The sequence below is a fragment of the Filicampus tigris genome, chromosome 3 (assembly GCF_054856515.1).
Source record: "Filicampus tigris isolate MCC_2025a chromosome 3, RoL_Ftig_1.0, whole genome shotgun sequence".
In the NCBI taxonomy this organism is placed as follows: domain Eukaryota; kingdom Metazoa; phylum Chordata; class Actinopteri; order Syngnathiformes; family Syngnathidae; genus Filicampus; species Filicampus tigris.
The window spans coordinates 3,867,585-3,890,000 of NC_141219.1; the positions used below are offsets into that span (position 1 = coordinate 3,867,585).

At 42.0% G+C, this 22,416-nt stretch overlaps 1 long non-coding RNA gene across 1 annotated transcript in view; it reads right to left on the bottom strand.

Annotated features, from left to right (window-relative positions):
- Positions 1 to 22,416, bottom strand: part of LOC147149596 (uncharacterized) — an 81,055-nt gene that overhangs the window by 11,353 nt on the left and 47,286 nt on the right. The window contains exons 4-5 of the long non-coding RNA XR_015086135.1: positions 16,473 to 16,669; positions 7,020 to 7,115 (exon numbers count right to left, since the gene is read on the bottom strand). This is a non-coding gene — a long non-coding RNA (uncharacterized LOC147149596). The remainder of the gene's footprint in view (positions 1 to 7,019; positions 7,116 to 16,472; positions 16,670 to 22,416) is intronic.

The following is a 22,416-nucleotide window of genomic DNA, read 5'->3' on the forward strand; positions in this document are numbered from 1 at the left end:
GAGCGCTGTGAGCGAATCACATGCTGTGTGCCGTGCAATGAATGTGCGGTGTTTTCCCGTGGACTTTAATTTGGAGGCATTTCTGCGAATGATTGGCACCAGTAGGCAGTGTAAATCCGCAGTTGAACCCCCGCCGTGCTAGCTGGCGGGGGGGGGGGGGGGGGGGGGGGTCGCGTCGTGTCCCGATTGTCAATCGGCGGCGTCAACAAACCACCCGCCACCCTGGTGCGCTGCAGCAGGCCTCACAATGCTCTGCAATTAACCTCACCTGAACTTTAATGGCCCACCTCCGGGACCGCCCCGCCCCGGCTGCGTTAAAATTACTGTCACTGTCGCGGGCGCTGAGGAGGGGGGGGGGGGGGCATCGCCACAGTGGGTGGGTTCCGCCTTGACAAGTGAGAGACGTGCAATACACAAGCCGGTCAACAACATGATGCCTGACTTTTAAGGGGTGGGGCCAGATGGTTAGGGCGGGCAATGTCATCTGCAAAAAAAAAAACAAAAACAAAAAAAAGTGCTTTATTGTCATTGTACATGTTTTGTCAAGCTTTTTAAAACCGCATTGTACTGTAGAACACGGGAGGTCAAGAGGTAGAGTCAATCGTATTCAGAATCATTCACTCTTTCCTAATTTTTATCAAGTGGACTATGTTGTTCACTTGTCAGTCAAATGAAAAGAAAAAAAAAAAAGAAAAATTCTAACATGACTTGGGCAAGCTGTCAATAATAACATTATATTGGTTTTAGCTGTGTATTCCATAAAACCAATACAGTACATACAAAGCACTTTGTGTCCATTATTGGACACAATGTGCGGCTCTGCTTGTATTTGGAATTGGAGTCATTTTTCTGTATTGGTCCAATGCATCATGGGATATATCGCTTTTCTAGTGACCATTGTTTGTTCATAACTTCTCACCAGAGATGGGCATTGCGTCTCACCGACGGACCGGTCCGTCTGTCCGTCACTGACAGCAGCAAATTTCACTCATTTTTAGTCATCTTAGGGGGCGGCCATTTTGTCACTTTCGTCGACTAAAAATGACATCACAGACGCTCAGGGCTCAGATAACGACCAATCACGGCTCACCTGTTTTCTGAAGTCGAGCTCCGATTGGTCGTTATCTGAGCCCTGAGGGTGTGCGATGGCACTTTCAGTCGACAGGAGTGACAAAATGGCCACCCCGAGAGATGGCTAAAATGGGTGCATTTTGTTGCTTAATTTATATTCCAGAAAGACAATATTAATCAGAATTCTGTGTTTCAACTAGTGGGCCTGCATAGAACATATTCTTAAAAAAAAAAAAAAAAAAAATACATTTGTGTTCACTTCTGCTTTAAGAAAAAAAATCCACCTCAAAGTTGTAATTCTCCATCACTGCCACCTAGCGGACTGGGGTGTCACTACGTTGTGAGCGCATAAATCATCAGCTTTGGCTTTTGGGATTGAACGACAACATTGTTGTGTGAGGCAGAGTTTAACAAGGACCAAATCCGCGGTCACGTGTAAACAACGCATCAGATCATATTCAATACATGAGCAGCAGTCCGAGGTGCGCGTTTAAGGCCAGCTGCACTCTTCCATGGTGTGTGCGAGCCACTTCGCTAGCCATGAAACAACAGCTGCTCGCTACCCATCCGACATGTTTGCCACTTTGTACGTGTGTTTCAACTGTGATCTCAAGCCCGTCTGATCCCGGAGCTTTGCTGGCTGGATTTTTGGATGCGTCCACAGAGTCTGAAGTCATCCTGGCTAATGCGCCCAGGCAGGTTTTTCGGCCGGGGATGTTCTCACCATGTGTTGGGAGCGAGTGAATGTGTGTGCGCGCGTGTGTGTGTTCATGTGGTGAGTCACAGCCGCCCAATGTGGGATCAAACACTTGTATCAGGCTCTGGCTTTATAATCAAGTCTGATGTTTTATCATTATCGCCATACTGCTGGCTCTGAATGCCGATATGGACTGTCTGTGCACTGTTAGTCGCTTTCCCTTACTTAGAAACAAAAGATGTTTGTGAACTGTAGCGCAATGTTAAGCAAAGTGATCCTTAAAAGCTAGCTTTGAAACGAGTCAAGGAGGCCCGGTCACAAAAGAGAAAAGGAAAACCTGGAGAACTTGCTTCTTTTTTTTTTTTTTTTTTTTACCATACAAGAAAAAAAAGTGTAATTGCACATCCACTACAGTAGGTGCCAGTTGCGCTCTCATTTATTTATTTATGATTTAACTTTCAAACAAATTGATGCACTTCAAATCATTTCTGTGACAGACTAAAAACACTTTATTAACATAAAGGTATGATTTGTTGTAAGTTGATCTAAAGTTCTTTTTTTCTGTTTTCTTTGATGTTAATAAGGCTTCGATGTTATACAGAGGAGCACTTATTATAAACTCATTCCGCGCCAAGGACATATTTATCTGTCAAGACATTTTCGTCTTTGGGATTGAATGAGTTAATCAATCAATATTTATTTAACTCATCCATTTCCAAGGAGATATTTATTTGTCTTTTCACAGTCCAGCCATTCAATCCCAGAAACTTAATTTATATTTTTTTCAAATTTTTTCAAGGTAAAAGAGGGCCTGAAAATGTCTGGTAGTGAATGAGTTCAAAAGACAAATATGCACATTATTTAGTAATGATTTTATTTTTTACTGACCCTATTAAATGGAGGGGAAAAAAAGCCTTTTGGGGGGGGATATCGCTCAAATCAATCACTTTCCGCATTCATTTTCTGCGGAAAATCTGAACAACGGCGCACTAATTCTGATGTTATATTTTCATTTATTGCAGTTACTTCAAATTTCTTCAGATAAATTAAGCCAGCGATATGTGGCCAAGGCAGTAGCCTCCACCAGCGTACGCGCACACACACGCACGCACACACATTCACACTCGCTGGCTGCCACAATATCCTAAGAGCCGCTATCTGTCTGCCGCTTGCATGAAGGATAAAGAGACAGGATGTGGGGCAGGGTGGTGGTGGGGGGGATATCGAGGGGGGGGGGGGGGGGTTCGGCCCTTCGACTGAATGCGCCTCAATGGGGCTTATTTTCATTAGAGCCAAACAAATGTGTCACCCCAATCATCACATGGCTGATTTTATCCTTCTGTTACTGTAGCTCCACAAGCATTTCCTTTTGTGAGCGTTTGCTCCTGATAATCCCGCCCGGACAAAAGCGGCCATGTGCCTCCGCAGAGCTCCATGACCAAAAGTCGTTTCCATTACATACTTTGCCCGTGATATCATACATAATGGAAGAGCGCTCGTAAGCATTTTTGTTTGTGAAGTCATTCCCGGTCGTGTTGACATAACGCTGAGGTTAACGCCAACGTATTGTATTGCACGTGTGTCGGGTTCCGCATTAAATCAAGAGGGAGATATGAAAGTGTACTTTTAATTGATTTATTTGAAGAGTGTAAATGAACACTCTGGCGGTGCTCCGTGGGAGGGATGATGCCCGTTTTTCCCCAAACAAGACAAAGTGCGCGTGGAGGCCGATTGCAGCTTTACTGACACGGGCCGCAGTAAAAACTAGAGTGTGCTTTACCTTGTGAAAACATTGTACAATGTTTTTTTGGATTTTAACAAGAGCAGGCTTTTAAAAGTCCAACACATTGCATAATAAAATGTTTGTTTTTTCCCCCTCACAAAAAAATAATAATAAAAAGATGTCAATAGTAATAAATTGATCTACAGGCTCAAACTGTGGCAAACCTTTATTAGCTATAAAGACAATGTTAGGAGTAACTTGACATGGATATCAAAATAATCTGGTCTAGGGTCAAACTGTAGTCACCATAAAAACATTTATGATTTGAGTAACATTTGAAAACGGCAATAGTCTGTTCCTGGGTCAAATGCTCGGCTCATTTGTTTGAATTAAAAATACTTAAAGCCACTGTAAAATGTAAAAGAAACAATGAAAAAAAACAGTCTGCTTTAACTTTCATATTGTAACATTTTTACAATCTTCATTTAACAATCTCATGAGGCCTGTTGCAAAAAAGCAAAGCCCGCCGAACATCTGACGTGATGTCGTGTACGGCACATATTGAAACGTGGAATGGTTTGTTTTGTTTTTTTCAAACTCCGAAGCAGATTTTTTATTCGATTGTGACATTGCTTGCGCAATAGATGACAAATGTCTGTAACAATAGCTCGGTAAAAGGGCACGTCATTGGTCCAAACAAAGGCACATTTACGAGCTTTACATACTATTTGTATGAGAGACATCCCCATTCATACTCAGCAGTCAATGGAGTCTCTATGTAAACAAATGGATGATTATTAGCCAGTTTATGATGACTCACATCATCAGCAGAGTGGACATTTTTCCCAGCCCACTGCTGAATATTTTTATACTCAGCCTTTAACTCATTCGCTGCCAGACATTTTCAGATTCTCTTTTACCCTAAAGTTCGAAACAATTTGAAAAAAAAATACAAAATAACTTCCTGGAACTGAATGGCTGGACTGTGAAAAGACAAATTAATACGTCAATGGCAGTGAAGGAGTTAATCGTTTTTGTCATCACTATAGTCGCTATTGGATTTTGGATACTTCAAAGCAAAATGGTTGACTTCCTGTTCAATTTCGGGCATGGGTCCTTGAAACTTTTTCGTGGTAGACAAGTCCACCTAACAACGTCAGTCGATGAAACTGGTGTCGGGTGCCGGCCGCTAATTCTTTTGTAACAGTCCAGGTGCCCTTGTCATGGCGACTCCTCGAAATGACTGCTACGCTTCGACGCCATGCTCCACCAACGGTCAATGGCATACGAAAAAAAGCCTGGCAATTTAGTGTCGCCCATTCGTATAGTACAGGGATGGGCAACTTAAATGCTGCAGGGGCCCGCAATTTTCACATAGGACTACGTACTTCCTAAACAAATGCAGGACAGAAAATGCTCTTTTGAATACGTGCAAAATGCATGCTCTTAATATATTTCACTTTTGATGATGCATTTTTCAATGCATGTATAAAAGATCCACCACCCTAACCCAACAACAAAATCACCAACAACGGTCATTCTTTTTTCAGTGCAAAGGTCTGTCTTGAATAAAAATGTCCATTCATAGGCGGCACAAAACGACTGAACAAGAAACCAACGTTGTTGTGTTATGTTTTGATTGCAAACATCCGTCTGAAAAATAGCAGCACTGGAAGAATAAGAATTGATTTTTTTACATTTTTTTCTGAAAAAAAAAATATTCAGCTACTGCATATCATTCCAAAGCCGCAAAAATAAATAAACAAATAAATAGGCTAACTCACAGTATTGGGCAGTTGAAGACCCAATGTAAGTGCAACTAAGACATGTCTACCATCTAGTGGTGATTGGTGAAATTACATCTGCAGTCTTGTTCAAAACCCCATAAAACAGTTTCAAACTGGTTTTCAAAATTTGATGAATTTTGGAGGCTTGTTCAGACCCCTAAAATGAGATTTATTTTTCTAAATAAAAACTGGGTAATAATAGCATTCATTGCAACCGAATTGCTTCAAAGCCTTTTCAGAATGGTCAGCACCGGCCATCACAGGCGGCATTGCTCAGCCGCGCTGCGCCACGCGTTTGGAGAGGCCATCAAGTGAACACTTCACCGCAGCCATAAGGAATGTTGCACCGTCGTGTCCGCACGATGTCAACGTGCCCAAGTGTCATCTGGGAAACGTCTTAAAAGTCTTTTCGGCAGGGTGCGAAACTCAAACGCGTACGGCTTCCTGCGAAAAGTCATCGGCCGGGTGATGAGTGCGCAGCGGTAAAAGTTTCAGCGTTGACGGTCGCGGGTGAAAAATAGTGTTGGAGCACCAAACAACAATACCTTGTATTTTGTTTTGCGCCAAAAGTCGTAAACTTTATGACTTGATATCCTTGCAACAGTTGCGATGACACAAATGCAATATTAAGAGGAAGATCATTTAGGAGAATAATATTATGGAAAAAATTGGTAATTCTGCGGCGAATTAATCAAAAGCCCACTATTACAAGTTTAACATTAACAAATGGTTCATTTACATTGGTCTATTTTCCTTTTCATTTTTTAGGCTGCAAGTGGAGATTTTATTACATTGTGTGACTGTAAGTGATTCCAGCCTAGGAGTTATATCTTATATCTTTTTCATAGTGTGTGTAGAAAAATTAAAAGGGGGGCAAGATATATGAGTGGTTTCTAAAGAAAAACAACATAAAGAACATCACGTATTATTATTATTGTTATTATTATTATTATTATTATTTATATCGTATATCGTAGCTGCTGAAAAATACTTTGTCTGTACATTTGTAACTGCTGTTGCCAATGTTTTAGCAAATTTGATTGAATATAAAAACGGATGTTGATTGTTGAAAACATGTTTCCAAATTTGTGTTTTGCGGACCCCACCCTGAGATAGCTTTGGCCACCCCATGGAGAAAAAAAATAAATAAAAAAAAAAAATTCTAGCTCCGCCACTGCCCCAGAAAGGCTTCATAGAGCAAAAGCGTGTGGAGTTATTGTGGAAACATGATTCTCTTTTTGGTCACTTCCCTCTGGCTTGCGCAAATGTTTCGTAGCATGTGAGTTATAACGCGCTACTGTGCATCCATCAAGAGTCGCCAGAAATGTTGAAGTTCCTGTCATCAAAGCTGTCACACTGGCCGCTTTGGCTACTTCTGTTTTATGTAAGACTCGCACGCGCATGTAGTGCACGAGGCAAGTGGAGTATTTGTCACTGTCACTGCAACGTGTGTGTGTGCGTGTTAAAAAAACGCCTAAAGTGAAGCAGAGGCTGCTATTGGCTAATGATTGACCAGAAAAGTGTTCTTTCCGTGCGCAAACACAGACCAGTGGATGCTAACAGCGTACACTTGATGTGCCTACACTCTGGACACTGCAGTATTATACTCTGCAGTCTCTATTTAGCTGCAGCACTTCCGTTTCTCCCTGCCCTTAATCTCTTGTTGAATAGCATTATGGTAACACTGGAACATTTGAGGATAACAATAACAAAATAAACATACATGCTCACATTTGCTTACCTGAAATTGGTGTGCTTTCACTCTGGACTCTGCAGTATTATATTCCACAGTCTCCGCTTGGCTGAAGCGCTCCATTTTCTCGCTGCCCTATATCTCCTGTTGAAGAAAACAGCAGCTTCATTGTAACATTTGAGGATATGTGGCTAGAAATGACCAAAAAATGTAAATAAAGGTTAGCAGACTCTGTTGCCATGCTTTAGCGCAACACAACAAGGCTAGAAATGTAAAAAAAAAAAAAACACACATCAGAGTTGAAGTCAACCCTAACATTTTTTTTCCAGAATATGTTCTGTGCAGGCCCACTAGTTGAAACACGGCATTCTGATTAATATTGCCTTTGTGGAATATGAGAAGAAGCAGCAAAATCCACCTGTTTTTAGCAATCTCAGAGGGCGGCCATTTTGTCACTTCTGTCAACTGAAAATGACATCACAACTACTCAGGGCTCAGGTAAGGACCGATCACGGCTCAGCTTCGGAAAACAGGTCAGCCGTGATCGGTCGTTACCCGAGCCCTGAGCAACTGTGATGTCATTTTCAGTCGACAGAAGTGGCAAAATGGACGCCTCCAGAAATGGCTGAAAACGGGTGGATTATCTCTTATTCTACAACCACAATATTTATAGTGGGCCTGCTAGGAATATATTCTTGACAAAAATATGTTTGGGTTGACTTCCACTTTAACATTAAAAAGCTGCATGGTGAATTAGTGGCTTGTCATTGGCCTCACAGTTCTGAGGCTGAGTGTTCAAATCTATCTGCTATGGCCTTCCATTTTACTTAAAAAGTGGCTTGAAGCCCAAAAAGACAGAAATAGGTGATTAAAGGAATACCACGATGCAGCATAAACATGATGAGGTTTAATCCCACGCACAAAAATGATATTTGTGTGCGTTGTAGCCAGGCCACAAATCCCCACCCACCGACCCTCTCAAAGACACACATTGTTATTCGGGTCGTTGACATTCCTCCCGGTGCCTGAGAAAGTGGAAACAGCGTGCCGCTTAGCGCCAGTCCTCGCCACCTATGCGACGCGCCCAATGGCTCCACATATTTAAACACAGCTATTGTAAAAATGGCCCTCTTCCTGTTGTTGTTGTTTTGCCCCAGACTTGATTTTATTCAAGCCCCGGGAAGTGGAATCATTTCGATGCAGATGTTTTGCAGCGTAAACAGCCTTGGCAATCTGCGGGGAAGTCTGAAAGGAAGGTATCAACGACGTGTGGAGATGGTATTCCAGAAGTGGAAAATCTTCCCGGGTGGCAATGGTGGGGCGTCATTCCCATTTTAATTACCGCTCTTAAAAAAAAAAAAAAAGGGGGAGAAAAAAAGGCTGGCTCTAGTTTGACAGCAACCTTAAAACCTGAAGATTAAATTAAATGATACAAACTGCCAGAATTCCGCAATCATTTCTAGTGCAAGGAACCATATTTGGTAACTTAAACTCAAATCAAGTCGTAAAAACAAAGTCAAAATAGATGCCACTGCCCTCACTAAGGCCGGACAACCATGTAAAGAAAGATAATGACAAACAAAACAAGTTAATATTAAAGACAATATAATGAAATGATCTCAAACTGATACGTGCTTTGCATAAAATACTCATGTATTTAAAATGTGATGATAAATCCTAATGATTTCAAATGATGTCATTATTTGGGAAGTTAGCAATCATTACAATGTTACTCAAACCTTTCCTTAGAGAGGATGATAAATGGCAAAAAAAAGTTACTGTAAGATGTACAGATGTAAGGACTACAAATGATAAATCATAAAGCTCTAATAATAACAGTATCCTGCCATATTGTTTACGTTTTTAGGATTAAGAATTGAATGTATCAAAGTAAAACTAATATAATTAAACATAAATACAAATGAAACATGGACAGTATGTAATGTATTATACTGATTAAAAGTGGGAATGATATATAGAGAATATTGTAAATTTTACTTGGGAGGTTAGATCAACAATATTATTCATTACAATAGGATTAATTATATGATCTGTGAAGTTTGATTGCAAATCGTAAAATGGGAAAATGTAACACAATGCTATGACTTATTGTTTTAAAAGCACATATTCGAAGCCTGAGTTAACTGCAGCAAACTTGTGTTCAACTCATTCCAAAAAAAAAAAAAAAAAAAAAAAAAAAAAAAATCAAGGTGTTTTGCTAAAGTTTAAACTAGGATCCAAGGCCATTTTAATGTGTGGAGGTGTTATGGTTAAATCAACAAGCACGCCAGCAGTGGCCCAGTGCAAACAGAGCGGCGGGCGCATTTGATTAATGAGCTGACGTGATATAACCACGGGGGGAGGGAAATAGCTTAGTGCACCTGGTCGTTTACACTGTTTGTCATTCATTTGGGAAAAGAAAAAAAAAAAAACAACACACAAAAAAAAAAAAAAAAAAAAAAAAAAAAAGCAAGGCAAACGGTCAAAGGGAATGTTTCAAATCAATTCCCAGAACCAGCCCAAGCATGGAGTTCCTGCTAATCTCCCAATAAATAAAAATGTTGGGCACAGGTCATGGCTTCATCGTCCCCGCACGGGTCCCCTGAGGCGTCGCCACCGTCGTGTGGTTCAAGCGGACGCTAATATAGCTGCGTCATACGTCGCTGTCATACGCCGTGTGCTTTGCCGCTGGTGGTGAAAAGGTCACGGACGTAGTTGTAAAATGGCGCGGGGGGAGGGGGGGGGTGGGGGGTTGACCTATGGCTGCCCGAGCGCTACTAATGCAATAGCCAGGCCCCGGGGTCCGAGTCCTGCCAATACCGGGCTGATTATAACGAATCAGGTGCCTCTTAACGCAATCATGTGATCAATTTCTCATTGGGCTGAATAAATAACACGGCAAAAGAGGGGAGCTGGGCGTGACCCGCGGCTAACCCTTCGGCGCTCATTATTCTTAAGGAGCGCGACAACAGCGGAGGACACACGTCCATTTTTGGCTAATCATTAGCGAGGATGCTAAATGTTTGTGACTGAATGAACGTCCTGGGACATATGACATCTGTTATCGGATGACAAAAACAACAGGGGCATTCCAATCACTTTGAAGGCCTGAACAGCTGCATTCCATGCTAGCATTTGTGTATTTGCATGGTGGTTACTTGGTTAAAGTAGTCAAGTCAAAAATGTCCTTCACAATAGACTAGTCCAAACACTATTGTGATTAATATTGCGCTTGTGGAATATGGATTACACAGCAAAATCCGCCCGTTTTTTTTTTTTTCTGAGGTGGCAGCCATTTTACCACTTGCTGTTGATTGTTACCGGCCAATCGCGGCTCGGCTTGCCAACATCACATGACCAAACTCAGAAAAGAAGTGACCGCCTAGGTACATCTAAACAATGCGACAATTTTTGGTTTCTTATGAAGCCCCCTAATATAATCTAATATTTTGTTTTGCATTTTGTTGCCTTATTCCACTTAGTGTGTACTTAAGCATACCAACTCAAAGGTAGGGAGTAATCGGTTTAGTACAGTGATTCTCAAAAGTGTGGTACGAGTACCACCAGTGGTGCACAGGCTCTCTCTAGTGGGACACCAACAAATGACTGAATTAAATACAAGTAAAATACACAACATTTAAAACATGACAGAGACTCAAAAACATATTAAAATTAAGCTATTAGCTACTCAACAGCGTGTGTAAAGTTGTTTTTCCTTTAATCTAGCACAGTACATTTTTTTACATCTCAAGTGCATTTTAAAGTACAGTTCATTTGTGTTATTAACTTACCGTATGTACAGCAAATGTGCTTTTTAGGGCTAAAATGTTGACCTTTGTATTTTCATGTTGGTACTTGGAGGGATAAATATTTTATGAGGTGGTACTCGCTGTAAAAAGTTTGAGAAGTACTGGTATAGTATGTTGGCGTGCCGGTCCCCACATACTATACTGTAATGAACTGTAGGGATACACTTTTTGGAACGATACATTATAATTTATTGCAAATTATGACAGCTACAGCTAGCGTGGATTCCACTTTGAGAACCACTGCCTTCAAACCGAGCTTTTTAGTTCCGCGCAGCTAAGACGAGGACACCTGCTTCCATCCTTGGTTCCTCGGGTTCAAAAGTGTGTCGTCGCACATACGTAAGCAGCCACCGTACAGTTGTACATCCATGTATGCATTAAGGCATCAGTAACAGAGCTGCGCTGGGCCGAATTTCGCTGCATTGTAATGAGAGGCCCCGTGTCTCATAAGTCGGCACACAACACTGTGGAAGCACTACACGATACCCGCTCCAGGCCACGCGGTCATCGCTCTTCATTTATTTACTTGTGGCTTCTTTTTCTCGTCTTTTTTTTTTTTTTTTTGTCAGAGTCCCACTTTGTGCTCTAGCTGACACCCAATATCCAGATCTATTGCTCTTCACTCGTTGCCCTCTCATCATCTAACTTTAATTAAGTAAATGGATGCTCTTAAATGCCGCTAATTTCACTTTACTAATTGCCCGGGTTTAATTGAGGTTTGATGAAAAGGAACGGTTTGGGTCGTTTGAGGTTGCAAACGCTGGACTTTACTTAAAAGACAAAAAGCAAAAGTAGCAAGGAGGGCACAAGTTTAAACCCCCGGCTGCAGCAGTCACCTTGAGATTTTCTCCACGGCGACGGGAAACTGCAAAAACAAGGCCACGTTAATTGAACGTATCGGTTGTTTCCACGTATGCGAACAAACAACGACAGTCGAGGAGAAGGAAGAGCTCCTGCATTTACTTCTCAGCATGTCGATAAGGATCGAAATATTATCTAAGAGGAGACTGTGTGTGGAGTGGAAGAGTACAGGTACAGGCAGCAAAACAGTAAACTAACGGTTAGCATGTGTGTTTTTGGAGGGTTGCGGGGAGTTTCTAGCCACACACGTCACAACAAAGCAAGTTTATTCAAGAGAAGCCTTGACGGTCGATGCTGCAAAATGGAGACAATGGAGCAATAACACTTGACATCGAGAGCTGAGAATCGGCCACAGACTAAGTTAACATTAGCGCGTGTGCTAACTTTTATCGTTTATAGCCATGTATTCTCAATTGTTTATTTGAGAGGGAGACTGTGAGCAGCACAACAAAAAAAAAAAAAAAAAACGGGACTCTGCTTCAATTTGATATAAGTCATTACACTTCCTGGGAGTTTTCCAAGTGGGGAGCAAAGAGTGCGGTGGAGGTATCGCACTTATTTCCACATGAGAGGACTTGGTCCAACACCGGTTAGCATTTAAAGACGAGCAACAGGTGGCTGTCGGCCGAGGGAACCCGAGGCGCAGTGGATGCGGAGGTGGAAATGCGTCTATTTGTTTGAGCCTCCTCGCATCTGCGCGAGACGGAAGCGACAGCGGGGGATTGTTGGGTTGGTGGCGGGGTGGGGCGGGGGGGTCCGCCTCGGGGCGTTGGTGGGGCTCGTGTTTGGAAGAGCGCTGGAAATAGTGCATGGTACTAATTACAGCTGCGTGTTTGCATGGCCGCGGCCGCCCCATGTTTATGTACGGAAGTAACATCATGCGAGGGTCACTTGGAGGGACGTGTTTATCCACGTGGTCCATCCCATAATTCACTCAGTGACCACCTGTGAGATGAATCCATTATGTCTGTTTCTCCAGCAAGGTGGCCTCAGATTATTCATTACATTTGAATTAAGCGCAAAAATAATGCGCCAGAGCGGGATCACATTCGAGTGACATTCGGCGTTGATCCGAACAGCGAGGACAATGGAAACAACGTTCGGAGAACAACGCTGCCGACTGTGCAACCTCAACATATTAATCACGTGTCATGTGTGTTTTGCATATTGGCAATATTTATCCAGGGATGACTTCAGGATTTTTTCACTCCTGGGGCTTGACCGATACATAAATGAATGTAAAAACTGCGCCTGTGTGTTGTACGTGAAGCTAAAAACAACAACACAAAAAAAACAATGACATACGGATCGGTTTTATTTTTAATAATGACTACGACTGCCGGTAGGAAGGCTATAACGAAGAAACGTCTTAAGACTGATTCGCCATTGTTCAATCAATGGCTATCGATTGGAGATGAAATACTGGACATGGACCGCCTTACGTACAGACTGAAACTGAAGGAGGATCTCTTCTTGAAGAATTGGGGTAAATGGTTGACGTTTAGGGAAAGATTTTGATGGACAATATCAAGCTAGCATTAACACAGGCTCATTTCTTGTTATTGTTTCTTTTTTTTGGGTTGTGTTGAAATGATCTTGTTCTGAAAATGTGAAATAAAAAAAATCTAAAAAAATACAAAATTAAAAAAAAGATTACGACTGAATGGCAAAATTTCAAATTTTAATTTGTGAAAATTTGTAAAAAAAAAAAATCTCCCAGTTTTGTAAAGGTAAAATTATGCTAAAAAAAAAAAAAAAATCTGCTTCCATCTTTAATCCGAACAGATAGCCGGCAATTAATATGGCTTGAAATGAGAAATATGGACGACTTTAGTGATAGACTACAGCACATTTCGATATGTACAAATTTGCGTTGCATCGCTGTTGTAGGAACAAAATGGTCGCGTCATAACGACGTTTCTCAGGTCACAGAATGGTGCGTAACGACCTAGATTTTAACTGCGGTGGCGTAAAGAAATGTGGTTATATGACACAAGATGGCTCGTTACATACGTGCTTCAAAAGGGTCATTTGGCGCCACGTGCGGATTCAAGATGAGCATGAGTCATTTCTGCAATAATGGACGAATCAGAAATATAGTAAAAATTTAAAAGAAAAAAGAAGTCAACATTTTACAAATTGTATTTTTTAAGGAAAAGGTATTTTACGAGATGTTGTATTTTTCATGAAAACCTTTGGAACATTACAACAATTTTGGGGGGGGAAACAGTGGCACAATAGGTATCATGCTACATCAAAAAAAGTTGTATCAAAAAAATTGTAGAGTTACAAAAAAAAAAAGTTGAAGTATTACTAGAATAAAGTTTTAGATTTTTTTTCAAGAAAAAGTCGTAATGTCATAAGTTGTCATTTAAATAATCTTTTTCTCACATTTGTTGCATTACTCTCATGACTTTTTCCCCTTAAGTACGATTTTATTCGATTAACATTTAGGCAATATTTTGAAATCAACTTTTACAAAGTAAAGACTGTATTTTCATAATATTTCCACTTTATCCTCATAATTCTACGATTTTCATCTTGCAATCTCTTGACTAGTCTCCTAATACGTTGACTGTGTAGTCCATCATACCCCTTAAGGAAAGCCAAAAACTATTTTATGCAGATAACGTACACCGTTCACAATTTACAAAAACGCCATCAAATTATGTAAACAGTAATGACTTTCCCAGTTTTCCAATTTTTTGACTTCATGATAATAAAGATGTCAAGTATTGACAAACAGTGTATTGATCGCACCGTATAGACTACCTTTTAATTTATGCGGCATAGATTAAAAGCGTGTCGGTGAATCATGTCAGGCGGCTCCGAGCCTGTGGGCAGTTGCTCGCACTTTGGACTTTATTAAAAGAGCAGAAGGCAGGCCTGGAATGAAATGTAATATATATTCCAACCAGAAGAAGTGGTTTTTTTTTTTTTTTTTTTTTAATAAAAGCATATATAAAAACACAATGCTTTATGCAGACAGTGTTTATTAAATCAAGAGAAGAGCTCCAGCCAGAGCACTTTCAGAGTTGGCTCTGTGAGCAGTCTGGTGGCTCCCTAAAATGAAACAGCTGCCAAGTGTGTGAGAGAGAGAGAGAGAGAGAGGTCGTATGAAGAGGGGATTTTTATGAATGAACTACGGGACGTACTATACGTAGGTGTGTCATAATGACGGGGGTACAACTCAAACATGGGCCAGGTCAGTTTCGTTTATAGTCTTGGACGCACAGCAGCAGTGTTGTTGATATTGGCGCAATGTGCAATTTGTGCAGTTGTTCGCATTGCTTGCGCACATTGTTTCAACCGGTGGCCTATTTTGCATTAGGGGCAGCAGTGGCCCTCCGGATCCAGCAGAGGGCCCTGTGGTGGGAAAAAAAAAAAAAACAGACGCTACCGTTTCTTTCTCTCCAATAAGTACTGTATTTTATATTTAATTTACAACAACACTCCAGGATATGAATTCTGATTCATATCGTCGCTGTCCTGTGAAAATCACTTATGTCCAATTTTTGAAAACAATAAAATGTTCACGTTATGACGCAGAAACACCATTGACATAAAAATGAGAAAATTGCAAAAAAAAAAAATGGACACAAGCGTTTCTCACAGGACAGCGACGATATGCACATTGGTGTGAAAAAAAAATGGCCGTCAAGAATCCGATGGTGATTTCGCATATACGCTCAACTTGTGCGCAGAGTGCCGGTCGTAACATTTGTATTCATTTATCAGTGAATGAGTACCATTAACTTGACCAGATAGCAATTTTGTTTCAAGGGTAGTGCCCCTCCAGATATTTAATACACAGCATGGTGATCTTAAGTCGTACATATATGGACAAAAGGAAATTCTGCCTTGCAACACGTAGCCATGGAAATGTTTCTTTTTGTGACTTTTCTCTCCCTCTGTTCTTTTCAGCTAGCTATTCTTGACAGGTCTGTACTCTAAAATGATGCACGCTACTTTTTTTTTTTTTTTTACACATTCTGCCTTTTAAACGTTTATTTTATATTTAATACAGAATAAACACATACATCAATTGTGTTTTCACAGGCAAAAATGAATACTGTGCTGCCTAGCAGCGAGTGGCTATGCGTAAAACTTCGCTAGTTCAATCTAGCTGTCGGGTGTCCCTGTCCTTTATCTTCTGTGTGTGGCACCCTAATTTGTTAAAAGACTACAATAATCCCAATTTATCATTTATAATTAGTACACGACCCTCTGTTTGGTGTTACTGATTCGAACGTGCCCCTGCTGATCCAGCAAGTAGCCCGGTGAAGGGGACAAAAAAAACCTTCCAACAAGTGTTATCCATCCATTTTCGATAACATGCAGCCAGGTGTCTTCCTCTTTTTTTTTGTTGTTTTTTTTTTTACATGTTGTTGCTGCCTAGAATTGCTATGGACGCTGGCTACAAACATACATCAACTAATGAGCTTTTCTACTTTTATCATTAATGGTTCCATTGCAGTCGCTCCACAGTCATTCCAAGCATTGCGCACGGTCAATAGTGGCAAAACTTGAACCCCGATAGAGGATCACTGCGACGATGGCATAAACGTCTTCAAATAACCTCCAAAGCTATTGAGCAGGCCTCTTTTTTTTTTTTTTTTTTTTTTTTCATACTCTGGCCCACAACAATATCTGCACCATTATTAAGCATATGACCACAAAAAGGGAGAGAGATTGCTGAGCCAAGGCAAAGCCATGTGAGTCTATGAGACACATACACGCACGCATTGTTTGGAGGGGAAAAAAAATGCAGCGTTAAAGACTTTTTCGCTGAGCGGGTGGAAAATGACAGCGTGATGCTTGTTGTACGTACCTGACCAATGAGAGGAGGCGAGCAGGGTGTGGTGGACGGGCTTTCCAGCTGCTTTTTTGGAGTTGACACATTCTCAGTGTTACAGTCTGCTCCAATAGTTGTCTCATATTAGAGGATGGTTTTTTGTTTTTTTTCCCAGCATCGAGCTCAACCAGTTTTGAACGAAGCAAGAGGACATTTGTCAAACGTTCTGCTTCCTGAAAAGGAACCAGTCAAGAGAAACTATTAGGAGAAAGGCAGATGATGTTAAGAAATATTAAGGAATAAATACCTACCTCAATGAACACTTCCTTCCTCAGAAATTAAAAAGGTGAGAAATGCAAGGGATGTAACACTATGCCAAAATCATAGCTTATGTACTGTGGTTTTGTGGTTCACATTCAGCGTTAACTTAGCACCATGTAACTTTTTTTTGGGGGGGGGGGGGTGATACAATGATATTTTTCAAATTTCAGTTTCAAACGAGTTACCAAGTCTAAAGTACTGCTCGAAGCATGTCGCTCGCCGTGATGCTCGCTAGCCGGAGGCTGAGCTTTTAGTTTGCAGACTAGCTGTGTGGCAAGAGTACAAGGCAGTTACATTTACTGTTCCTTTACCAATTTTGCAATTTAATTCATAACTGCCGATAGTGATGACGGTAAACAGACCACAAACTATGATCCACAACACTTAATTCAAACTCTTCTTACAACATTAACCAAACAAATAAATGAATAACAGACTGAGACGATGAAAAAAAAAAATTGTCTTTGGGGTTGCGCCACCAGCTATACCAAAAGGTTTACTTTTTTTTTTTTTTTTTACTTGTCGAAAATGTTTGATTGGGTTGTGCTTGAGTAATTCGGCAAACCGTAGAGGCTAGCTTGCTAGTGCAGCACGCTCTCCGGTTCACCATTACAAGAGCGCATCCGCGCCATTAATCCGAGCAGCGGAAAAGTCACGTCATTAGCCAGTCCCTCAATGACCACGTTGCCGAAACACTTCTGTCGCCAAAATATCACCTCTGGAAGCCGTGCTCCAACTCTCACGATCAACACGGCCATCGCGCAGCGGTCACGACTCACTGGCGAGCGAGGCGCGCGACTGCCAATCGCTCCCCTCCATCCGTACTGATGAATGAATTCAACATCCATTTCCAGAGCCATACAATGCCCCCCCCCCCCCCCCCCCCCCACCCCCGTATGAATATTATCAGCATACAGTGACAAATAGCAGTTGTGTTGCAGGCTAAGAGGCGTCATTGTTCGTCCGGGCCGTAACCGCCATGCGGATGTCGCCGCACTGTACAGCTGCCCGCACTTTGTTTAGAAAATATAAATGTAACGGGCCGATGTCACGGTTTCCCAACAAAGCGCACGTCTATTTTGCGAGCAGACGGCAGCTGGTGTACATGTTTTGTAGGGAAAATAATATGCAGGCTTTGTATGACGGGTTTTCGACAATACTGTGCGTTGACTGTGCATTCAGGGTCAGGCCTCCACCAATTGCATCTGCTTTGAAACACATTTGAGGGGATTGTCGAGGTCCAACGTCTCGGTTTTTAACGATGTCCAACGCAAGGCAGCTCAGGAGGTCAAAGCTCTGAAGATTCTTCTCTGTGTTTAACCAATTTCGTTTTGCAGTTTCAACCATTTTGTGTGGGAACGAGCACCATTTTGTCCGACACGGATACTTAACCGGAGATTATGGCTCACGTCAAAAGCAAGAACTTTTCTTTTTTAAAGGGCGCATGGTCTTAACAGCTTGAATCTTCTTTTATTCATTTTTTTTTTTTAGGAATCCATTACTTCTCGTTAAGGAGACGCGTTGTGGTTGAGGAGACTGAGGGCAGTGGTGGCCAAGAGAAGACTGCGGACTACAATCCTGCACCATCCAGCGCTAAGGCACAGCAACAGGGTAAACTGTTAGCATACTGTATGTGTTCATTTTTGCCATTTCTTCGTCCCTCAAATGTTGAAATGAGGCGGAAAATTTCATTCGGGAGACTGAGGGGCAGTGAGAAAACTGAGCATTGCTGCTCACTGGAGTGTTGAGTATAGCACTGTAGCATCCAGAGATAAGGCGCAGCAACAAGATAAGCTAATGTTAGCAAGTGTATTTATTGTTGTCACGTATCCTCCAATATTATAATGATGCAGCAGTATTATTCAACAGATTATTCAGCAAGGTGGAGTGCTGCAGCTGACTGGAGACTGCGGAGCATAACACCGCAGCAGCACCCAGAGCTAAGGTTAGCCGTCGTGTTTATTTTGGTCATCTCTAGCCGCGTATCCTCAAATGCTACCATGACAAATCTGCTCGAACAAGAGGTTGGAGCTCTGACTGATCATGTACTGGAAAGAGTACCTCGTGTAACCTGGTTTTGCTGATGGGAAAAGCATCAATAGCGGAGGCCGTAGCATGACAACCGATACTGAATAATGCAAGTCAGGAGTCGCGTGTCACCGAAGACGCCCTCCCGTCTCTCCGCGACACGCGGCGCAAAGCTTCTCCAGTTCACGATGGGGCGAGAGGCTCCGTCGTTGTTTTACAAAACGGCCCCGGCGCTTTGCGTGTCTCCCGACTGTCCTCCTAAAGACTCAGAAAACCATGCACGCCGCTCCATTTACGGGCAGTAAAAACAGTCGCCCGGACGCCATGCTAACAGACTGTGAAGAGCGGCCGTAAAAGCCGCCTGCGTCATATTCGCTTACCGAGGCGGCATTGTTAACTGTCATAACATCCATAGTGGGGAGGGGGCCTTTGAGTCGGGGGGGGGGGGTTGGGGGCAGTTGGACTCTGCCCGTCACGAGCAGCCGAACATGAAGTAAAACAGCAGGCGGGCGCTCCCCTGCTTGCAGCGGCTGACATGAACTAGCAGGCCCGCACATGGGAAGTGACACCAACAAGCAGGCCCCAGAGAGGATGATGATGATGAGCGACTCTCTGCATGCTGCTTGACAAGTGCAGCGCCACTGCCAAAGCTCCCGCGGGTGACAGAAGTACTGGAAAACAGCTAAATGCCGGACGTTTAATGCTGGAAGTTATTAAAAAAAAAAAAAAAAAAAAAAAAAAATGAAATCTCGCAGCAATTCCTTTAAGGAATCACAAAATAATGTGAGCTTAACATCTTTGTCCAATACAAACCATGTAACTGTATTTTTTTTTCTAAAACTCCAAAACTGAAAAAAAATATATCTTGGACTGAAATAAAAAAAAACAACAACAAAGACACAAAATTTGGAGAAAAATGCTTTTCATTAGACAGCGACAATAAATGCATCTTCCTGAAGCTATTAAAAGCATTTTTTGCAAATAGCATAACGCTGCAATCTAATGAAAATCATGCACGCCCATATTGTGTGATGTTAGTTGGTAATAAGGATTTTTTCTTTTTTGGTAAAACCCCAAAACATGCTTTTAATTGGTCATCAACAATAAATAAATGCACCGTCCTTAAGCTTCATGGGATAACCGTCCAATGCAAATCATTTGTGTCATTAATAATTATCCGAAAGAAATTGTTTTTTTTTTTTTTTTGAAGAGTTGATTAAAGAAAAGAAATGCCTGTCATTGGATGGCAACAATAAACACAAATTAGTAATAATTTTAGAATGTTATCCAATTATTTATTTTCGTTAAACACTTTTTGTTAATAAATCAGACATGCTTTTCATTGGAAAATGACAACAATAATCTTCCTTTACCTATTACCATGTTTTTTTCTTGTGGAAGAACAGTAAAACAAAATGTATAAAAATAAAACACATACATTTACTAAACAAGCTCTTTTTTTTCGCTCGTGGTAAAACTTTTTTTTTTTTTTTTTTTTTAAATCCAGTGCTTTTCTTGTTCCTGTTGATAAACAATAGAAACACGCAAAACTGGGAGATCAGCTTTTCATTGCGGAGCCGCCATATCATCTACCCTCGTAGTTTTACTTGGGAAGCTTTCTTTTTCTTTTTTTTTTTTTTTTACCCGCCACGGTCAGTATAAATATCCATGTACCTGATCTGAATCCATTATACACCTGTTTGTGCGAGCGGGATCAGGTTAGAGTGCTGAGCCATGTTAAACCGCCGCTGCGGCCGAGCATGCATCATGTCCGCGCATTAATAGCAGGCGAGCGCGCCATCATTATTAGCGCCATACGTGCCCGAGCTGCACTTCGGCGGCCGCTCTAATGGCTAAGCGGTCAGGGGTGATTCATCTGATAAACTGCTTTTTGTGCTAGGCGGGGGCTGAGAGACGACTTGGCTTTAGCCTCCTCGGCTGTAATGTGCTTAATAAAAGGGGGGGGGGGGGGGGGGGGACAAATGGCCGCCTCAGGAGGAGGGGAAGATGTAGCTTGTATATTTGTGTAGGGGTCGGGCGGGGCGGCGCTCGAGGTCAAAAATCGAATCCGCTTGGGCGTAGGTTTTCAAATTGGGGTCCACGAGCCACGGATAGACGGATTAGATCGTTACCGAAGCTGCTTCGGCTGGATGCGAAGCAGTCGGCTGGGTTTTCACGCCCACGACGGCGCAAACTGCCTGTTTTTAACTGTGCCAAGCTACGTGCATCTGCGAGGAAAAAAAAATAAAACAGCACTTGGTGTAGTCCGCCCCTTCGCACCGTGCGCTGGGCACACATAGAGAGCCCAAAGATTTTGTCTCTGGCACAGTGCGAGTCGCTCAAGTACTCTTGCAAAAAAAGACACGATAAGAAAATATGCATTAAGTACAGGTAGGACAAAAATACAAACGCACAGGGAGTCATTTGCAAAATAAAGTGTGCATTGCGCAACGGAGCAGAAATGCTGATCGAATTGAATTGTGCAAATGATGCAGGGTAACAAAGATACTACGTATACATGAATAACGGCACTATAGAGATGGGCAAATTAGCTAGAGTGCCACTCTGAAAGTACAAGTCAACTGTTTGGGAGGTTAACGGCGAGGGGAAAGAAACTATTCACATAAATCTGACGTGCGTGCGTGAATAAAGTTTCATTTAGAGCATAAGGCAAATTATTACAAGCCCATTGTTTCAAGAACATAGTCCTAATGTTCGGGAATGAGTGCATCTATTCCAAAATAAAAGGTTTAATAATATGAGAATAAGTTGTAGGTTTGAAATTTTGAAATGTAACTCTCGTCCCTCGTTAATCTTTAACTTGATATCTGATGAGGACTTGTTGGAAAAACACTATTCTTGTAAGATTGCGTTCTTCTTGGAAAGCTTTCGGATGCTTTTCTTGAATACAACCTGACTTTACACTTATGACATTAAATTTGACTTCTCTAAAAAAAATAAAAAAAAAATGTTTTATGTTATGATGACAAATTCATAAAACATTTTGATTCCTATGACATTTTGAGGTACAGTCGTTAGTCTAATTGCTGTTGGCATTCTGATGGGGATCCTCGGAAAAATGTCTCCCCTGCACAAAAAGTTTGCGAACTTGCGAACCCTGTTCTCGTGCCTTTAGGTGTGTGTGTGTGTGTGTGGGGGGGGGGGGGGGGTAGTGAGGACAGGAAACGCCTGAGCTATAACTCTTCCGTCAGCTGCCTTCTGCCGCGCAAGGCATTACTCAGGATGCGGCGCAAATTGCAGCCCGGCATCCATTATTCCTTTCAGGGTTAATATTGATGTAGATATCATTCCTTTCCGCGCTTGTCATTTATTTGAAATACTCCACGCGACGAGTAGTCCTCTGCTGCCGTGAATCAAATCAATTGATGGAGCAGTTAGCCTCGCAAGGCCCCCCGCGGCCGCCCGGGAGCTGCCGAGCGAGCATGAAATATTATGGAGATTGTTCCATAAGTGATCTCTTCATCATCATTTGTCTGCAGCCTGGGTGATCCGATCCCCGCCGCCGAAAAAAAAAAAAAACTCCCTCCCCGACCGCTGTGCTCCTCGCGGGCGCCAGCTGTCATAACTAAATCAGCCGGAAAATGCAGTCGTGTGAACACTTGCGCCCAGA